We start from the raw sequence: 19,593 nt of genomic DNA on the forward strand, positions 1-19,593 counted from the left end.
GCCCCTCCCCGGGGCCCAGAAAGGAGGGGGAAAAAGGGGAATGGGATAAAAACAGCGGCAATCTAAGGAGGAAAAACTTATTTTACTAAATATGATATCGAAATACAAGACTCCTCACAAATTGAGGATTTCCCCTGCAGTTTCCTTAAATGACAGCATTCTCTGTCCCTTCTCTATCACAAGGAACTATCCACTCCCTGCACTGAATCTAGTTTAAAGTGCTGGTAATCAATCCAACCAGCTTGCTCCCCAGCATGCTTTTGCCCCACCTGCTCTGTCACATTCTGTCTGATGTCCACATACCTGGTCTCTCAAAGGCCTGCCCAAGATCACAGTAACCAAAACCTTGATCTGACACCATTACCTGAGCCAGTAATTTACCTGGCCCATTCTCCCTCTTCATTTCTCAGCCCCCAGTCAGCAGTACAGAGAAGACTACTTGTGTTCCTGCTCCCTTTAACATCTTCCCAAGGGATTCAAAGTCCCTTTTAATGTTCTGTAATTTCCTTTTTTGCAGCCTCCTGGGACCCTACTTGAATGAGACCTTGAGTGGGTAGTAGCCTTCTATTTTATCAGAGGCAGTAGAGTCTTCTTAACATCTGTGACATGTGCCCCCAGATAACAGCAAACTGCTCTGGAGAGGTTATTTTTGGTGGCAAATTCGGGGCCTCAGTGCCTCCCAGCAAGGAGTCTCAATTACCAAGGCTCGTCAGCTGTTTTTGGTGGCACTAGTTTTAATAGGACTCCTTGGTTGGCCCTGCCCCGCATGCTTGTTGTATGCAGTGGAAGCAGGGACAGGTAGCTGGGAAGGGGCCAGGTATGCTGTCTGGACATGCATGGGATCAGGAAGGCTGAGGCACAGATGGAACTGAACTTGGCGAGGGATGTAAAAATAACCAGAAGGGAGCCTACAGGTGCACTGGGCAGAAGTGACAGACCTGGGAGAGTGCACTCCCTCTGACAAATGAGGAGGGAGAACTGGCTTTAACCAACATGGAGAAGCGCAAGGTACTCTATGAGTGCTTTGCTGTCTGGATTCTGCTGGAGATATTCTTCCACCTGGCTCCTGGCTTGTACCAGCTGGAGAGAGCACAAAGGGCCACCAGAAGTTATCTCATAAAGGAATGGCCAACCTGCAGAAAAGGCTCCAAAGATCCCCCTCCCAAGCATGGCCAGGTTTACAACAGAGACTTTACCCTCGGCTTCCTGTTAATGAATCACCACCGAAGACCTGAAAGTGGTTCAGCACACCCATTAAAATCACAACCCTCCACACTTGTTTCAAGCATATACCCCTTAATTTCTATGATGACAAACCTTATGACATATAGTAGCTGTTTGCCCCACTGCTTCAAGTACCCAGGAGGAAAAGAACACAAATGCATGCTGGCCACTTGTCTGATCTCAGGGCAGACTGAAGGCACCAGAAGGAGAGATGGAAGTGAGCAGAGGAGGACTGTAGCAAGTCATAGAGGCAAGGAATGAGGTGGAAAGCAAGTCAAGAAGGCCAACAGAATAAAACAAAGATGTACCAGATATGAAAGTTTATTAAATACCAAGTTGGAACATAAATATCTGGAATTAAATATAGCATATTAGTGTCATAAAATACATTCATATAAAAAGGTGCAGTACCAATTAGACAGAAGGTTGAAACATTAATTTTCCTTCTTCCCACTATGAACCGCTTCAGGTTCATCATGTGTTCATCTACCAACTGTGAATGTCTTAAGATGGGTCAAATTCTAATGCAAAATCCAACAAGGATATCAAGTCAGAAATATCAAAAAGGTCACATTAAAGCTTTCTTGGCACTGCTACACACGCACAGTATTTTTAAACCCTAGGTGCGTGAAAGTGACAGCAATGTAAAGTGCATTCTTCTCCAGCTTAATCACTGCTAAAACTTCCACTTAACCAGCAGAAATATTCACAGCATCAGGACGGAAACAGCTGGCAGGAATCCAATCAAAATCTCCTATGCGTTAAAATAACACTGGAGACTCTACCACAAACAGTGGAAGGGTTAAATAGAACCAAAGGAATGCTTCTGGTAAAACCTTTAACAAAAAACATGGAGCAAAATAATGTGTCAAAAACATTTTGACAGTTCCGTCAAGTTCAAGAGCCAACCTTACTCAGTCTGACAGTAATTAAAAATAGATATGGTTCTTATCCTGAGTGCAAAATAAACTGACTACCCCTCGGTGACCAACAGGTAAGTGCAGAGTGTCAACCTATTTAATATATTTAAAATTTATATTCAAACCGCAGTAAAGATGTTTCCACACTAAGCTGCAGGATGGGAAGTCACAGACCTCCTATGTAAACAAATGATCTCCAGTACTTTTCCCTTTACATTTTAAATAAAAATATATTTAGATCAGGTAATTTTGGTTTAAAACATCCCGGTACTCCTGTACCGCTCTGCAAAGGGGATCCTGGTCAACATTGAGATTTTTTGAAGATCCATAAGTAGATTTCATTAGAGAAGCTCTAGCAGTTTCAAGCTCAGCGGTGGCTGGAAAGAAAAGAAACAAGATTCACGATGTTACTTTTACAGTAGATTGAGTCAAATCAGTCACTGTAAAAACATTACTGATAACTGATCAGGCTATGCTCTAGAGAGATATTTAAAAACTTCCAAGGAAAACACAAATCAAAAAGGAAGGCATAAAGGAAGAAACATTTTTTCACATTCAATGATCAGCCAATACAATTTTTAAAGCTAGTTAAAGAAATTCCAGGTTTTAGAAACACAGAATGGTTTGGGCTGGAAGGGACCTTTTAAGATCACCCAGTTCCAATCTCCCTTCTATAGGCAGGGACAGCTCCCTCTAGACCAGGTTCCTCAGAGCCCCATCCGGACTGGCTCTGAATGCCTGCAAGATGGGGGCTATGCACAACATCTCTAAGCAACCTGTTCCAGAGTCTCACCACCCTTACATTAGGAAGTAAAGAGTTTCTTCCTAATATCTAGTCTAAATCTACCTACTTTCAAGTTTACAGCCATTTCTCCGCATCCTGTTATTACATGCCCATATATATATATGAAAGTTTCAGCCTTAACTTTAACTGCCAGGGATGTCTTAACTTTCCCTGGCTAAACCCTCTTTCGTTCATGGAAACACATCTTCGATGGAAGCAGAAAAGGATTTTCAGTACTTCCATCCATCAGCCTTTTCCAGACAAGATCCCCAGACCAAGCAAATACTACGGCTCCTACTACACATGTAATTATGTTTGAATATGCAAATGAGCACATGGCAATGGGTTTCTGTCTATTCAGGGAAATTGGAAGAGCTGTGAAGCAACAGCTGGATTCTCAAGGGCTCCCTGCTTCAAAATAACTCTAGGAACAGCAGCAGTGACTCTGGCAGAATGCTAATTGTGAAACAGTATGAATTCTTCTCTGAAGACCTGGCCTTTTATTATAGAACAGGCTTTACACTGCATATTAAAAGCAATCAGTTCATGCTGTGTTTGCCTATATATTGCTGAATGATTTTTACCTAAAGAAAGGCTATCTTTTCCACTGATTCTTCTTTATCCAAAGACAAGTATGACAACATGTCAGGTACAAAAAAAAGCAATGAAAAAGAGCGAGCAAAAATTAAGAACACCAGAAAATGTATATGGTATATTTGAAGTGCTGAATGCAATGAATGTATGCAGAAAGAGAAGTAGTGACAGAAGTCCATAAAAATCTTATTTCTGGGCTTTTTTTTTTTTTTTTTACATTTGATGTTTGTGCCTGAGGATGAAAGGTGACTTGAACTTAAGCCAAGTGTATCTGTGCGGGGGAGATGGTTTGCTCTCCATGCTTCTTCTCAAAAGTAGCTGCAGAACATTCTGAAGAGTATATTGGTTAGCAGGAAGTTTTCCATTAAAACTCTCTAAGTTAGAGTTAAAAACAGCCCCACACTGTGCTTCAAACAGCACAAATCTTGACAACTTTTGAAAATAATTACATAGAAGTTACGAACAGTCATCACCTTCCTTAAAAACACTGATATCAGAGTAGCATATTACCTTGCTGAAGTTCCTTATTGATTTCTTCCTCCAATTCCTTCTGTACCTAGAATTATAAATAACACATGCATTATAAATAACACTGCACATTTTATTAAGTAACAGAAACCAGCTTGGATCGCTAGAAAGGAGCATTTGCCCCTCGCTCTCCCAGGAGATGTTTATTTACTGTCATTTATTCTGAATGCAAAGTTTTCATAAGGAGAAATTAGACCTTTTAAAGGGCCACAGTCCAAACACCGTATGCGATCATTTACATTTGAAGATATTTGCGACTCCTGTGTTATTTTCCATCAGGTCTTTAACGCATAGAATTGTCAAAACAGACAGCATATAGCTTCCAGACTCATGTCATTAGCAAATACAGTTAAGTGCTTGGAGCATGTGGCTTACGTGGAGAGGCTGAGAGCATCAGGACTGTTAAGCCTGGAGAACAGAAGGCTTGTGGTCTCACCTACAGGTGTAATTATCTGACTGTGGGATGCAGCATAAAGAAGACAGAGCAAGAAATTTCTCGGTGGTGCCAAGTAAAAGAACAAGAGGAACAGGCAGAAGTCAAAAGAGTGGAAATTTATAAGACTGCTAAAAATCAGGAGTGCAGACAGGAAATAAAATCAGAAAGGAAACAGAAACTGAGAGACGGAATGGGAAGTAGGTGTTCCCTTTCTTATGCTACCAGTAGGAAAACTGGTTTCATGAATCCATGCACTCACGCTGGTTGCAGCTAGCAGAAGTCACTATTATTTCCTGCACCCACTTTTCAGAGCTGCATTTCTTTCTCTTGTTTGTAATCAGTGCAATTTGTTTTTTCAAACAGTTGCATGGACAAAGTAATTGATACCAGCATTTTGAATAACAGCGGCGTAAAGTATTTTCAGCTTCTTATCCCTGAAGCTTTATCAAAGCTTTTGCAAAATCAAAGCCAAAATCTACACGAGCTTCCTCATCCCAGGAGATGCTCACACTCTACTTCAGATAACCTCCCTTACTTTGAAAAACACCAAATGTGCACTGAGAGCTTTACATAAAAACAAAAGTGCAAGATGACTACACGAGGCAAACTCCAATTTAAGTTCCTTAGTTTCCAGTTATTATGAACTTTACTGTCAGGAGAACTTGTAATCTCCTCCATCCAAGAAGGCAGCACTTAGTTTGAATTTAATGGCAATACAGAGGTGTTTTTTTTTGTTGTTTTTTTTTTTTTCCCAATAGAAGGAAACAGATTACTGGAAAAATCTGAGGTATAACTGAAGCAAAGACAAGGCTCAGAGTCAGGTAAACTCTTGTCTTTTTAAGTAGCCTGGTGAACAGGCCAAGTACTAAGCAGCACAACTGGCAAAGTACTTCAAAGCTATTGCAGAAGTTGCAATCATGTATAAATTGCTGCAAAATATTATAAAGCTGTCAAGACTTGAAGAGTAGGTTGTTGTTTTCTCAGGTACATAGCAGGAAGCACAAAAAGAAATGTTTCCTAGGCACAGCATGCATCCCACAGCAGACTGTATAGGAAGAAGCAAAGCAATCATACTCACATCATCCTAGTTTTAAAGGATGTCTTTGTTAGTATTAATGTACTAAAAGAAACTAAAAATGAAGATCAGTAAGGAAAAAAACAACGTGGCTTGACCAGAGATGTCTGATGGGCTGAGCAAAGATGTCAAAGTTATCCATTTCAAGTATGTCATACACTTTATGCACATTCTATACAGTAAAGTTTAATAAATAGCTTAGCTGGGAACTTCCAATGCCACAGCAGCTGCTTATTAAATTTTCTCTAGTTGAAAAAAAAGAAAAAAAAAAACAAAACACACAAAAACCTTACATAAGTACATAGTTATGTGTATATACAGTTAGATAGTTCATCATTTAGATGTCAGTATTTTTGGTGTCTGAGCACTCTAGGAATTCTGTACAATCTTAATGACCTAAAGTCTTCATCACTGAAGAGTATTTCACAATGCTTACCTTATCCATGTACACTTCAACTTTTTTTCTTGCCAATAATGCAGTCCCAGCAGCATCTAGGAAGCATTCCCCTTGGCTGAAGCTTCTGTTCAGTGTGGAATTGTTTCTGAGATTTCCCAGTTCAGCTGAATATTTTCCTGGACTTGCAGTAGGACCTCCACTGACAGTGCTGCTCGCAATTAAAGATTTGTTTCTTTGGCGTTCCTCAAAGAGCTTACAATTGGCTTCTGCAAGTCTCTTGGTTGTTCTGAAATATTTAAAAACACACAAAGAATTATCTTTGATAATATTTTTGCAGAGTCACTTCTTCCAGGTCTTTGACTACTATTCAGCTTTTGAAAAGAGAAGGCATTAGAAGTCCAAAATGAGAGGGGCCCAAAGGCCATGTGTTAAAATGCTATCAACTTCAAACATGGGCCAGTGATGCCATAACTAGTGGTGTGACTGCTAGAACACTGAAGTGAAATGATGGTGGTTCCAAAAATAAAGGGGAAAGGTTTTAGAGGGTTACGCTTACATCCATAGTGCTGACAAGACACAGAAAAAAGATTTTAGGAGGAAACAGTACAAGGTTTTTCATGCAAGCTACTGCTACTTCACGTCTTGTTACCACTCCAAAAAAGCACGCACTTACCTTTCCAGCTTATTTGCTAGCCTTATTCTCATTTTCATTTCTTCACGATGCAGCTCTTTGTATTTTCCCAGTTCCGCAAGCATAGATTCGTTTTGAAAAATATTGTCTTTGGTATTTTTTATTTTGTCCAACTCACATTCAACCTCTTTTATTCTGCACTTCAGCTGGTCTCTCAGCGAGGCATGATGATTTTCTCTGATTTGTTCTATCTTGTCTTGTGAGGCTGCCTGGACCTGAAGCAGATAATACAATTTCAACCATTGCAAAGAAAAAGTGAACTGCATCTCCCTATACGGTTGCCCATAACCAATTTAAAGGGCCCAGTTTTACTCAACTGAGTCAACTGGACCTTTTCACTACTATCAGCAATCAAGGCAAAACCCTGGAACCAACACGTTAAATAACTGTTTTCATCCAGACAGATCTGCTCTTAGCAATATTACTTATGGGAGCAGCTACTAAAAGAATGCTATGGCTGAAGGACGGGGCACACAAAAAGGATTCTACAAAGAAATTATGAGAATCCCATCCCCACTCTTTCTGCCCCACGGTAACTTCAGTGACTTCTTCCCTGAGCATTTTATCCTGTACAATGATAAAACATAACCTGTACGTATGGCCAAGCCATCTCTAAGTTATAGCATTCATGTGATGAACAGCAATAACAAGATGACCAGATGGCCATAGCTTCTTCTAAGAACTGCAAAACAGAAGTCTGTCAAGGGACGGCTATTAGCTTGGGGACCTGCAGGCAAATTACACACACAAAAGCACTTTCGCCAAACAATTTTCCATTCTTCCACTTCCCTTCAGGAAATATAGAAGTATGGCACTAACACAAAAAACCAAAGTACGAACAAGAAATGGCAAAAAGAAGTTACATAATAAAAACTACAGACATACACAACAAATTCACTTACCTGCAAAAACAAATTGACTTCTTGAAGTTTTTGATTTATTTCTTGTGCAGCTCGCTCTTCCACTTCTTTCTTGTATCGTTCGATTTGGTTGTAAGTCATCATGTGCACATTGTGGACAGCCTCCAGATGTTGTCTCAGGTTTGCCACCTCTTCTTTCAGCTGGCATCTGGTCTTCTCTAGTTTTTCATGTTTTTTCATGTTTAGAGCCAGCAGTTCTTGCAAATAATGGTTTTGTCCTTGTAGTTGGACGCATTTTTTACACTCTAAATCCAGCTGATGAGAAAGTTCAGTAACCTACAGACAGTAATAAAATGAACTTAGAGGGGTGTAAAATTATTCTCTGAAAATTTATGAAGGGGAAGACCATCAAGTCTGTAACTGTCATCTGCTGACTCAGTACCCGAGTCAAAGGAAAGACAAGATCATCTTTTAAGGGAAGAACAACTTTTAAGTTCTTGCCAATAGGGTTCCTTGACTTACAACCTTCCTCAGTTCTGCAGCAAGTAAAAGATCAACAAGTAGCAAACTAGCAGAATTTCACTTACGGGAGTGTGCTGAAAGGCACTAGGGCCATTCTTTTGTGCACTGCTCTACTGCTCGATGGAAATCAAACCACTCTACCCAGACAGCAGAAAGAATGCCTATCATGCTTCAGGGGGAATGTTCCAGTACAGAGTTAACTGGGCACAGGAAACAAGTACTCCTCCTGCCATTGCTCTTGAAAGCTTTGTAAACAGTGCTTCAAAAAGCAGCTTCCACAGCAGTGGTAAAGGAAGGTATTTTCTCTCTAGGTCAAATCCAGTGTCTGGTTGCAAGAATATGTACAAAATATGAGATGTTTCAGTAGTTTCCAAGGTCAACTGTGAAGCCAATTTTCTCTCCCAGAAATATAACTTTTCCATACCTACTGAAAAGAATATTACAAGTCTCTAGAAATTAACATGACCCAAACAAAACAACAACAACAACAACAAAAAAAACACCAAAAAAACCAAAAAGAAACAACAAGAACTTGCCTTTGTTCTTGATTTTTCAACTTCATTCACCATTTCAGAATACCTGTTCTTCATTTCTCCCTGGAAATTGAACTGCGAGTCTCTTTCTTTGGCTTCATGCATCTTTAGTTTTTTCACAGCTTTCTTCAAAAGGCTCTTGAACCTGCACAACAAATCAGTCAAGAAAATAAGCAAAGGAACTAGGTATCTATTTGTCACGCTTGTACAAGAAAAGCATAGCTATGGCTTGCTTCATTTTTAACATGCTCAACAGGCCAAAAGTTAATAAGAAAAACCAGCATTTCAATGCAATAGATCACCTGGAGGGTCCAAATTTCACCTCAACAGAGGAAAAAAAGACTTCCCTCCCAGAAGTGCAAGGCAGCCTACATTTGCTCTTCTTATGGCAGCTACAGAAAATCATAGGCTCATGTACCAGAACTGTCTTGCAAGAACTGATGTGAGATCTGAATTTGCTCAGAGTTAAACACACCTGCTTTTACATGCAAGTTCCTTAAAGCCTGACTTCTAACCTACATGAGCTCTCTTTCAAGTACTAGTGAACCATACCTGTCACATTCCTTCTGCAGTTCAGTATTTCTTTCCCTTTCCTGGTCAAGACATGCTTCAAGTGGTCGTTTCAATTCTATCGGCTTCTTCACATTCTTTCTTTCATTCTCACACTTTCAAAAAACAAACAAACAAAAATACATGATACACTCAGCACAGGACAGTACACATAGCAACTGCAGATAGCACATATCCATCCTTTTGCCACATTCAGCAGAACACTGAGGCACAGGATTCTTGTAAACATTTAAATCACTTCAGGCTTCACACAAGCGGGCCAAGACCTAGGGATACCAATTAACGCCCCTGCTGAAGCAAATGCTCCTCTGCCCCCTTATTGGGCTTCGTCCCAAAAAGCTGGAAAAAAGATGCTAGAGAACAGCTTCCGCAGTTCCTCTGCTAATAGGTCAGCTTGCACAGGTAGCCACAGCCCTGGAGAACACTGCACACTCTACAGCATTCATTCCAATGACCAGCAGGCTCTTGTGGAAGAGTCTGCTTTTCTGGAATTCACCAGTGTCTTCTCAGTCATTACTTCCATATCTTATTTGTGGGTGTTTACTAATTTAGTTGCTGTTCCTCATGGTGTTTTTTCAGACAAACTACAGGAGAACTGGCAACTAGTTCTGTAGTTTGCATTTGCACCTTATTTATTCTGCAAGGGTTTTAAGCTCCTGTTATTCTGAAAACATGCAGCAGTTCCTCCGTACACTGCACTGAAAATAAGGGGTGTTTTAATCCTGCTTGGAAATCAAGGGGTCAGACAATAACCAGACGGAAATCAAATAAAGAACACAGGAACTGCTGCCTTGCTCCATGTGCTCAACTGGTATCAAACCACACCGTCTTTCTGACAGCACAACTCCGAGATATTCTCTTGGCTTTTATTCAATTCCTTCATGACACCCAAATCACAATAGTACTCAGGGCCTGAGTAGCAGGGATATAAAATCAGAGTATGTAAGAACTCAAGAAAATGTCAGCATTGCTCTGGGTATTGGCTAGGTGTTAGGGACTGTTTTCTGGGCTCACTTCTTCTAAAAGCTCAGCATTTTCCCTACTCAGTTTAGCAATATGGTCTTCAAGGTGGGCTCTCGACTTTCGATCTTCCTCGCACATCATGCATGAGCCTCTGGATGTCATAGCCAACATATTCTGATTTTGTATCTATGGAAACAACAATGACAAAGGGAATGCCAAGATAACCAGAGAGACAACACTGCACATAAACTGCATTATAAACTATTAACTCAAATGGAGGCAGGGCTAAGCTCTCACAACTAAGGATCTATAGTGAATGTTACACTGAGTTTATAAAAGATGGCTTGAGAAGCACCATCAAGAATAGCACTTAATGCTAGTGGAAAAAGTGAATGCTCTCTATACGATAAAATGAGGTTACATCATTTGGAGATAAGAAGACACACATACAACATTAACTCACAGTTTTCTTAAAATTCCCTACACTTACTGACTGTGAAATAACTGCAGATCTCCTCAGAGCAAGAAAATGTTTTCAGAACAGCAATGTTACTTATCCTTTTACACAAAGGAGCAAAGATTTGCATCACAGATGCATTTGTGTGTAAACAAGTTTGCTTATTCAGTTCCCTTTGTAAAGAATGAAAGTTGTCTACATGCTTTGAATAGCACATTTTAAGAAAAAGAGAGACATCCCTGACGTACAGAAGGACATAAAAACCTGAGCTTAAAGGCTTATATGACAAACTCATAAAACTTCCTCATGTGTCTTTACAGGATATGTTAAATGTCGGTTCTCCCTATGTGACAATGTATGGGTAAAATACAGAAGTGTTAAAAATGCTAAAAACCTTCTAATTGGTATATCACCAAAAGAAGATGACAGGAAAGGAACCTGGAAAAGAACTCAGACTTTTCTGGTGCAGATAATCAACAGCTTTTCCCTTCCACTAGATCCTTCTTATTCTCCCTATAGCAGCTTAATTTTCCAACAGCAAACTAATTAAAGAATATTCCAAGGTTACACAAGATGCTAAGCCATGCATGCGCACCAGCTACTTCCCAGCTGCCTGCCACTGACTGCACAGCATTACTTCACCTAGTTGTTCTTTCCTTACCTCAGCCCCCTGCGGGGCAGTAAAGTACCAACACATATTCACAAATGGAAAAAGAACCTAATGAGCTCAGGTGGAAACTATGACAAAGCTCTGAAGATAAAATAGATTTCTCACATCCAGGTTTCCCCTCCCAGATCTCAACCACACATCTCCCTCCTGCTGACACTGTCCGTCCTATCCATCAAAAGAATCATGCTGATTAACACAAACATTTTCATACTACTGCAAAGACAGAAATGGCAGCAGTGAAAGGTGGAGATTTACAACCTTTACCTTATGGGAAAACTCTCAAAACTGGAGAATAGACCATCAGGATTTTCAGAGTACCCTACAGTCACACCACAGCTCAGATGACTCAGCTCCCCTATGATCCCCAGGAAAACCACATAACTTCCCCACGAAAAATATCTAAATAGGCTCAGAAGCTCACATAAAAAAATAAAAAATAAATAAATAAAAGGGAAGTTTATGACTGGCTTACTGAGGCTTCAGTTCTCTTGTCCTGGTGTTGCGCAGCAGCTTCCACCCTGGCATTTTCCATTTCAAGCCTTAAAGAGAAGCACAGATCTTATTAGACAAATCCATAATAGCGCACACTGCAAAAGAATGGTGTGAAAGAATGCTATTTAAAGCAAGAGCTTCTTTTAAAATCATGTTTTACCCTGATGATGCAACAAGGCAATTCTGACGTTTTCAGAGAATCCCAGAAAGCAAAACCTTGCTTCACTCTGTTATTTTCTTACCGTTGGACATGTTCTTCCAGCTGCTTTATTGTAGAACTGCTTCTGGAAGCTGCTAACAGAAGGTCTTCCATTTTTTGGTTAGAAGCTGATATTTGTCTTTCCTTATTATCTAGGTCAGTCTTCAAATCTTGAATGCAACGCTCATATTGAATACGCTGTTTTTCAGAGTCATGTAACTGTAAAGTAGCAATGAGAATCCTCAGCAGCCCGGTTAGGTTCAGTATAGAGAGCTCAGTGAGCACTGAAGAATTTGGATATTGCATGTATCTACATACACCCCCTACCCAAAGTACTGGAATCGTTTCCAATTCATTCAAGCCTTCATTTCTCTTAGCAAATGAACAATAACAGATGATATTTCATCATCTGTGACACTGGCCTCTCCCATCTGCACAAAGGATTTTCTATAACACCATTATGAGCATTGACACTGCCAATCCTACCTTCTCAGTGGCTTGTGACATCCTGAAATTACTTGTTTGCTATTCTATCGAAAATATTAACCAAAAAAACCTCATCCTTTTCCTAAAGTGATTTCACAGCTCATTAGTATGTTATTATGGTAGATGTTTCAGAAAAAACCCACAACTCTCACAGAGAGCAAAAAAGAAAAACTCAAATTCAGCTGTCCAGTATTTCTACTTTTTCTCAGAAATCAGACACCAAACTTGGCCAAACCAAAAGCGATAACCTGCTGAGACACCAGGTCATTTTGCAAAGCAGCTTATCAAATACAGATCTTCTCCAGTTAAAGACATAATGACTTTGTGTCGAAGACCACCCAGTCATGGACACCAAGTGCACAGAACAATGCAGTTCATATACTTGTCTTTAAATCTATACCCCTGAATTTATTTCTAGGATAGGAGGACATTTGCTTATACTTTGAACTCTCTGCTCTGATTTGGCACAGGCATGACTGTGATCACAGATGACAAGGGGCAAGTTGAGAAGACTAAGGGGATAAAGACCACCTTATAGTGTTTACAACCAACCTTATAAGACACAGAAAAACAATTTGTAAATTCAGAGCACCTGTGTAATGTTGCTTCAGATAGTTGGTAGTTTGTACACATCCCATCCACAAATAAATTCTTAATTGTGTTTGACACCAGGAGAGGGAAGTAAGTTGGGAAAAGAAAGAACACTGCTACAACACCCTGGAGCCACAAGAAGAACTTCAGCTGTGGGGCTGAAGAACGGCTCCTACTTGCAAAAGAAACTAGTTGGCTTTTTGATGATTCTAGTAACACTTATCTTTCACTACAGAGGAGGAGGCCAGCTGGCAAAGATTTCACCAGCTTCATGAATTATGACAGGGTATCACTGCTAACCTCCTTAGCTCTCTCTGGTACTTGCTCTCAGAACATTATTTTTCTCTTCTTCACCAGAAACAGGGAAAAATCACCCTCAGATTTTATGTGTAAGTTACAGCCTCTCTGTACCTTAGCTTTAATCCTGTCCAGTTCCTTCTGCAAGTGCAATTTGTCTTCCTCAAGGTCACTGCGGTAGCATGTAGTAACTACAAGGGAAGCTTCTGACATAGACTGCTTTTTAAGAGCATCAGCAAGCTCCTGCTGCAGCTGTCTGACCAAACCCTAAGGAAACAGATAAACATGAGGAAAAACATGAAACTTGACTTTACTCCTTTAAACTGACTATATTATACAGTTCAGTCATTTACCGGTCCTCCTTAATTCTAAGAGAAAAAACAATGAACCACAACAAAACAACACAATTTGGTCCTATGTGTAAAACTTACACCTGATGCATTTTAGAAATACAAAATCATTTTATGAATTGAAACATTTTAATTTATTCTAATTGTATAGCTTACCTCTCTTTCTACTTTGTCAGTCTCATATTTAAAGACTTGTTCCTTTAAATCAGTACACTTGGTATTTAATTCCTTGTTTCTCTCTTCCATGAGGTAAACCTGCTTTTCACTGTCAGCTCTGAGTTTGTTGAACATATCATGAAATCTGTCCTGGACATCATTCACAACCTTTTCTTTGATGATCTCCTTGTTCCGCAAATCTTCCAGCTGCTGACGGAGTAAAAGGTTTTCACTTTGGAGCTGGGCCAATTGTTCCTGCATAGATTCATGCTTTATCATAAATTTACTGACTTGATCTTTCTCAAGTTGCCACGCATGCTCATTTTCTTTTGCTTGACACTGGGCTTGATTTAAGTCTTTTTGTGTCATTTCTAAAAGCAGTGTTTTTTCTCGAAGTGTTTGTTCCAACTGGTGAAGCTCGTTTTCTAGACTATTAACTTTGCTTTCCGTTTTACTCAGCTGCTGAGACAAGCTCTTGTTGCTCTCTCGCACCTCAGAGAGCTCACGATGGAGCTTGTCTTGTAAACGAAGCCATTCATCACGTTCTCTCTGAAATGTTCGTTCGGCATCACTTTTCAATGACTGATGATGTTCGAGATCTTGAACCACTGCATTCAAGCGGGAACAGAATGATTCAATCTCTGTTTCCAGTCTGTCTTTGCTTTCTTTTTTCTGTTCAAGCTTGGAAGTTAGCATTGCAGATTCCGTCTTGAGTAAATTCAGCTGTCCATTGTACTGAAATACTGTCTGTGTTAAGGTTTCCTCACTCAGTTTAAGTTCCTTCTGAAGAGAATCATTCTTTTCTTTCAAAGACTCATTTTCCTCTAAGTATTTTCCTTCATCCTCCTGGTGCTTAAGTTTTACTTGATCGAGTTCTAGTCTTAGCATAGCAATCTCTTCTTGCAGTAACTGATTTCTGTGTAGCAGATCCTTTTCTCTGTCATTAGTGTCAGATTTCTGTGTGATAAAGGACAATAATGAATAGTTAGTTGGGAAATAAATTCAGGTTTAACCCATCAGGCAGCTAGGCACCACACTCTCATCACTAAGTGGGATGAGGGAGAGAACAGGAAACAAAACAGAACTCATGGGCTGTGATAAAAATAATTTATTAAGCAAAAAGATGAAGGACATGGAAACAAGAAAGTGATGACAGTATAATAACGAATTCAAAAGCCAAGTAATAGGATCACAAACAGCCTCAGCCAGCTTCTTTCCTAGTGAATCTCCAGATATCTGGACATTTCACGGGTAGAAACCTTAGAAATGATTGTAACAACTATACAGTGAAGAACAGCAGGCAGTTTAAGAGACTGGGAACACAATGTCTTATTTTCCAGTGGCTTCCTACTTCCACATGCAATTCAGGTCTATGTGGGATTGATGATGCTATTCAGAGTTTTTAGACAACAGTAACAAAATTTGGTTTTATTGATAAACTGTAGATAATCCACGAAAAGGCACAAAAGGTTATTTTTCTTAAGGTTTTAGAATGAGCACAGTGAAGTATAACCAAATTAATTAGGAATGGAACTGCTTACCTCTGAATTTTTCCCAATAGTTTTTCTTGTCTCTTCTTCCAGCTCCTTCTGTCTCCACAGGTGGTTGCTCAAAATTCCTTCTTGCAGAGCTCTAGCACTCCTTTCATTAGAGAGCTGTCTCTGTGTTTCATCACGCTCTTCTTCAACCTACAGTAATATAGTTGAACTTGTGAATTTTGAACAAAATCAGAATTAGCAATACCTTCCTATTTCATTCTTTTTATTCTTACATTCTATTAATTCTATTAAGAGTCATTTATCATAAAATCATAGAATGACCTGCATATCAATTTTCCATGTTTGCAAACAAACACCTTTAGATTTATCTGAATTGAAAGTTATAAGGATAGTGTGAGTCCCTTGCACAAATCAGCATCATAGAAGTTTTATACTTAATGAATCTCCCTCTATAACACAAGAAAAAAACAAACAAACTAGAACTACTATTCTTGGAAACATACAGAGTTTAAGTAGAAACCCAAGTTATCTTTCTAACAAACTATATATACATACTAAAACCAGAGATGGACACTCATATGCTTACAGTCAAAGATTTAAAAACATCTATTCATCAATATGAGCACTAACACTAAGAACTGCACAAAACAAATGACTAAGATTTCCAAAAGCACAATAACTACACTTACTTTACCCCACTGCAAGGTCTTAAGTCTACATCTCTTCTACTAATATTTAGAAATGCTTCAGAAAATGTGCCAATCCATTTTCAGTTTACCAAAATCTAGCAATACTGCTGGATAAATTGAGTTGTATGAGATTTCCAAAGGCTATTAATGAAGTGAGACACAGAAGAGGACTGACCAGCTGAACAGCAGACCAGGAGGTAAACTAATGCCAATGATGTCCCTGTTAAATCCAGGCAGACTGAAAGAGGTGATGCTAACTACTTACTGCTTCTGCCAGAGCAACGTGGCCACTGAGGATCCTTAATGACCACTTTCACATGTTCTTAATATGTTTGCAAATACAAGTTCTGGAAATTTGAGGCTTACTATTTATGGGGAAAAATACAACACAACAGACCGAATTTCCGAGGTATATTTCAAACTGCATAGAACCATGACAGGAATGCTGAAAAGTAGGTAAAGGCCAGTGAAAAGACCCTCAAAACTGTATGTAAGAACTGAAGAATTCATGCAGGTTGTGTACAGTGAGAACATCATCATCTCAATTGCATTAAATAAGCCACTAAACTTGTAATAAAAATAAAGGTGAGAGTTTTTCTGGATTCAGTCTTGATTGTAAGCAACTGAGGCAATTTACAGATTATCAGGTAAACAGTAACATTTAGGCCTAAATTTAAATTCATGTAAGTATACTTGAAAGAATACTACAAACAGTAACTGTAATTTCCTTCTGAAGAAAAAAAACAATAATAATAAAAACATTATATATATATATATATACACATATAATATATATATAGATATATAGATATAGACATACATATACACACACGCGCACAGAGTTCTGTAGTAATTAGGAAAAATAACTCAAAAAGAAGCTTTGCCTGAAGCACAAACCAAACTATAATTCTGAAAAATGTGAAAAGGTATCATGAACTTGTTTGTTCACGCTGGTTTCATGACAATGGTCCTCAAAATGCACCAAGATAATTGCCTAATGTCTCTTTCACCAACAAGTTGAACATACTAGCATAAAATATCAGTTTGAAAGAAACAGAAAAACAGAAGATATATATTTAATATACCTGTTTCTTGAGCTGTTTCAGCGTTATTAACTCTGTTTCTAAATTCCTTACACGAAACTCAAGTTGTTGTTTTTCCTCTGTCTCTCTAGAATATTGATCCTTTTCCCTCTTTAGTTGCTTTCTTGTTTTTTCATATCGCATTTCAGCTCTATGTCTCTTTTCTTCTTCTTGTTTCACAAAAAATCTGGGATTTAAAAGAGAGTATTTGAGGAATTAAAGCACTGACAAAAAAGTAAATATGCCACATCATGAACCAGGAGAAACAACTTAAAACTGTAGAAATGTCACACCTTTTCAAATATAGAAGTTTTTCTGCAATTTTAAACTTTTAACATCACTCTAATTTCATTCCATTAGTGGTGGAAGACACGTTATACATGAGCTGCACAAGACTGACAAATAAGCCCTTAAGTGATGTACAAAATTCATCATGTATTTCCATGTCGACATAGGTAAACATGAACAGTAAACCACGAACTTTTACTAACAAAAATACACTGTTTTTAATAAGTTGATCATCACCTATATAGTACAGATTCATAATGACTGCAAGTAATACCGATAAAACATCACATCACTTATCTAAGACAAATCAAAAACTTTTAAGAAGCCTTCCCTAAGACTATAACAACTGCTTACCATGTGCGGATGAACCTTTTCATTTCTTTTAATAAATTAAAGGATAAGGATAGTGTTCAAAAAAAGATTTGAATATCAGCAACCACTAACAAGTAGTTCAAAACATTGGCTGTAACATCAGTATTGAAGCAGCTTATTCTAAAGGAGAAAGATTTACATGTAGTCTTTAGCTTCCCAAAAAGTACAGCTTTTACTCATGTATAGCTAATACTGTTTTGAGATTTTACATAGAAGAAAAAATTAATTCCTTCTATTTACAGATGTTTGGGAATTCTGAAAAGTGTTTAGAATCAAATCCAGGACAAATCAGGAACAGCTCTGTCTTACTTACAATCCCCTTCCACGTACTGGGAGACTGCAGGCACATCCTGAAGTTTATTTCCCTCAGCTTATTCTCACAGAGTTTCATGCTCTGTGATCAGCCTGGAAAGCCTCTACTGAACTCACACATGTTGACTACGATCTCTTGAAGGCCATAAAAAGAAATGCACACAAGTACTTGGAGGCCAAAAGTTGGACCCAGTGCTCCAGACACAGACCAACTAGATGCTAAGTAGGGATGGACTCCTCCCTTCAGCTTCTTGACTCTGCAACCCAGGATGCTGCTGGCCTTCTCAGCTGCAAGATCATTCTGACTCACGTTGCACTTAATCTCTGCCAAAGCCCCCAGAGGCTTCTCAGCGAATCAGCTCACCAGCCAGAGCATTTCACTGTGTACACAAGGGGTTCCTCCATCCCACGTGCAAGGGCTTTGAATTCGTTCTTGATTAATTTATTAGGCATAGGAGGTAAGATTCTAAAGACACGATTAGAGTCAGTGTTAAGGAAGAAATTCTCTGGGAAGCCTGGTCTGGTGGTTGGTGACCCTGCACATAGCAGGGGGGTTGAAACTAGATGATCATTGTGGTCCTTTTGAACCTGGGCCATTCTATGATTCTGTGATTAAGACCTCTATCACCTCCAGCAAAATTAATCTGAACCTCCACTGTGCATTTAGTTCTTTGAAAAATATACTTTTAAAACAGTTTGGGGAGCAGGGGACTACTCAGCATAGCTTTCAATACCGAGGAAAGTGCTTCAATTACAAGATTTAAAACAATCTAATTCTACGGATTATTTTATTAGCTTACCCTTTTACTGGCATTTCAAGTAATTTTGGTCTCTCCTCAGATGAAGAATTCTTTGTGTGTTTTTCTTCTATCATTTTTTCATTCTTCCTTAGAGCAAGCTTTTCTTTTACTGGTTGATGGGTAATATTGCCCACTGGTGTATTTGATTTATCAAGACTTTCCTGTTTCTCCACTGCTTGCATTTTGAAATGTTTCTGCTTCCTTTTTTCCTTCTCAACCTATGAAGAGAAAATTAAGCTTCATATATTTTTCTGATTCTAAAGGAGATCCAAGACCAAATAATCTAAGCTTGACTTTTAAAATAATGTAAAATAAAAAAGATTTTCCCCCAAAATTACTCTACAAAATGTACCAAGTCTACAAATATACTCTGAATTCACTCTTGATTTGAAGTATAACAATCAAACAAAAACAAAAAAGCAAAGCAGCCCTAAGGAAACAAACAATAGAAGCATTACTGATGGATAAGAAATCAGATGGACTACACAACAGTAGTTGTAGAAACACAAAGTATGAGTGGATGTATGATGTCATACTTCCTTAATGATGAGGAAAAAAGCAAACTGAACTCAAAAGCAGAAACAGCTTCACAGCAATCAGGAATTTTAGTGAGAGGCAATGAAGGCACACCATGCACAAACCACAGCAAATGAAGAGATAAATCAAGACCCTGTTCAGAAGCTATTTTCATTCCTTGATCGACAATCAAAACTGGTGTACTTGTATGAATTTCTTTTTATGGTAATGAGGTGATAA

At 38.8% G+C, this 19,593-nt stretch overlaps 1 pseudogene across 1 annotated transcript in view; it reads right to left on the minus strand.

Moving 5' to 3' along the window:
* Positions 1–1,529: 1,529 nt before the first annotated feature.
* Positions 1,530–19,593, minus strand: part of LOC146756776 (uncharacterized) — a 59,053-nt pseudogene continuing 40,989 nt past the window's right edge. The window contains exons 15-29 of the transcript XR_014937374.1: positions 19,402–19,405; positions 18,838–19,055; positions 17,069–17,252; positions 15,337–15,483; positions 13,796–14,752; positions 13,404–13,556; positions 11,959–12,134; positions 11,697–11,763; positions 9,117–9,229; positions 8,568–8,709; positions 7,552–7,845; positions 6,632–6,864; positions 5,998–6,244; positions 4,033–4,078; positions 1,530–2,521 (exon numbers count right to left, since the gene is read on the minus strand). The product of XR_014937374.1 is annotated as an uncharacterized LOC146756776 (transcript). The remainder of the gene's footprint in view (positions 2,522–4,032; positions 4,079–5,997; positions 6,245–6,631; positions 6,865–7,551; positions 7,846–8,567; positions 8,710–9,116; positions 9,230–11,696; positions 11,764–11,958; positions 12,135–13,403; positions 13,557–13,795; positions 14,753–15,336; positions 15,484–17,068; positions 17,253–18,837; positions 19,056–19,401; positions 19,406–19,593) is intronic.

The sequence above is a fragment of the Coturnix japonica genome, chromosome 26 (assembly GCF_054131305.1).
Source record: "Coturnix japonica strain WE chromosome 26, WE-NBRP24, whole genome shotgun sequence".
NCBI lineage: Eukaryota > Metazoa > Chordata > Aves > Galliformes > Phasianidae > Coturnix > Coturnix japonica.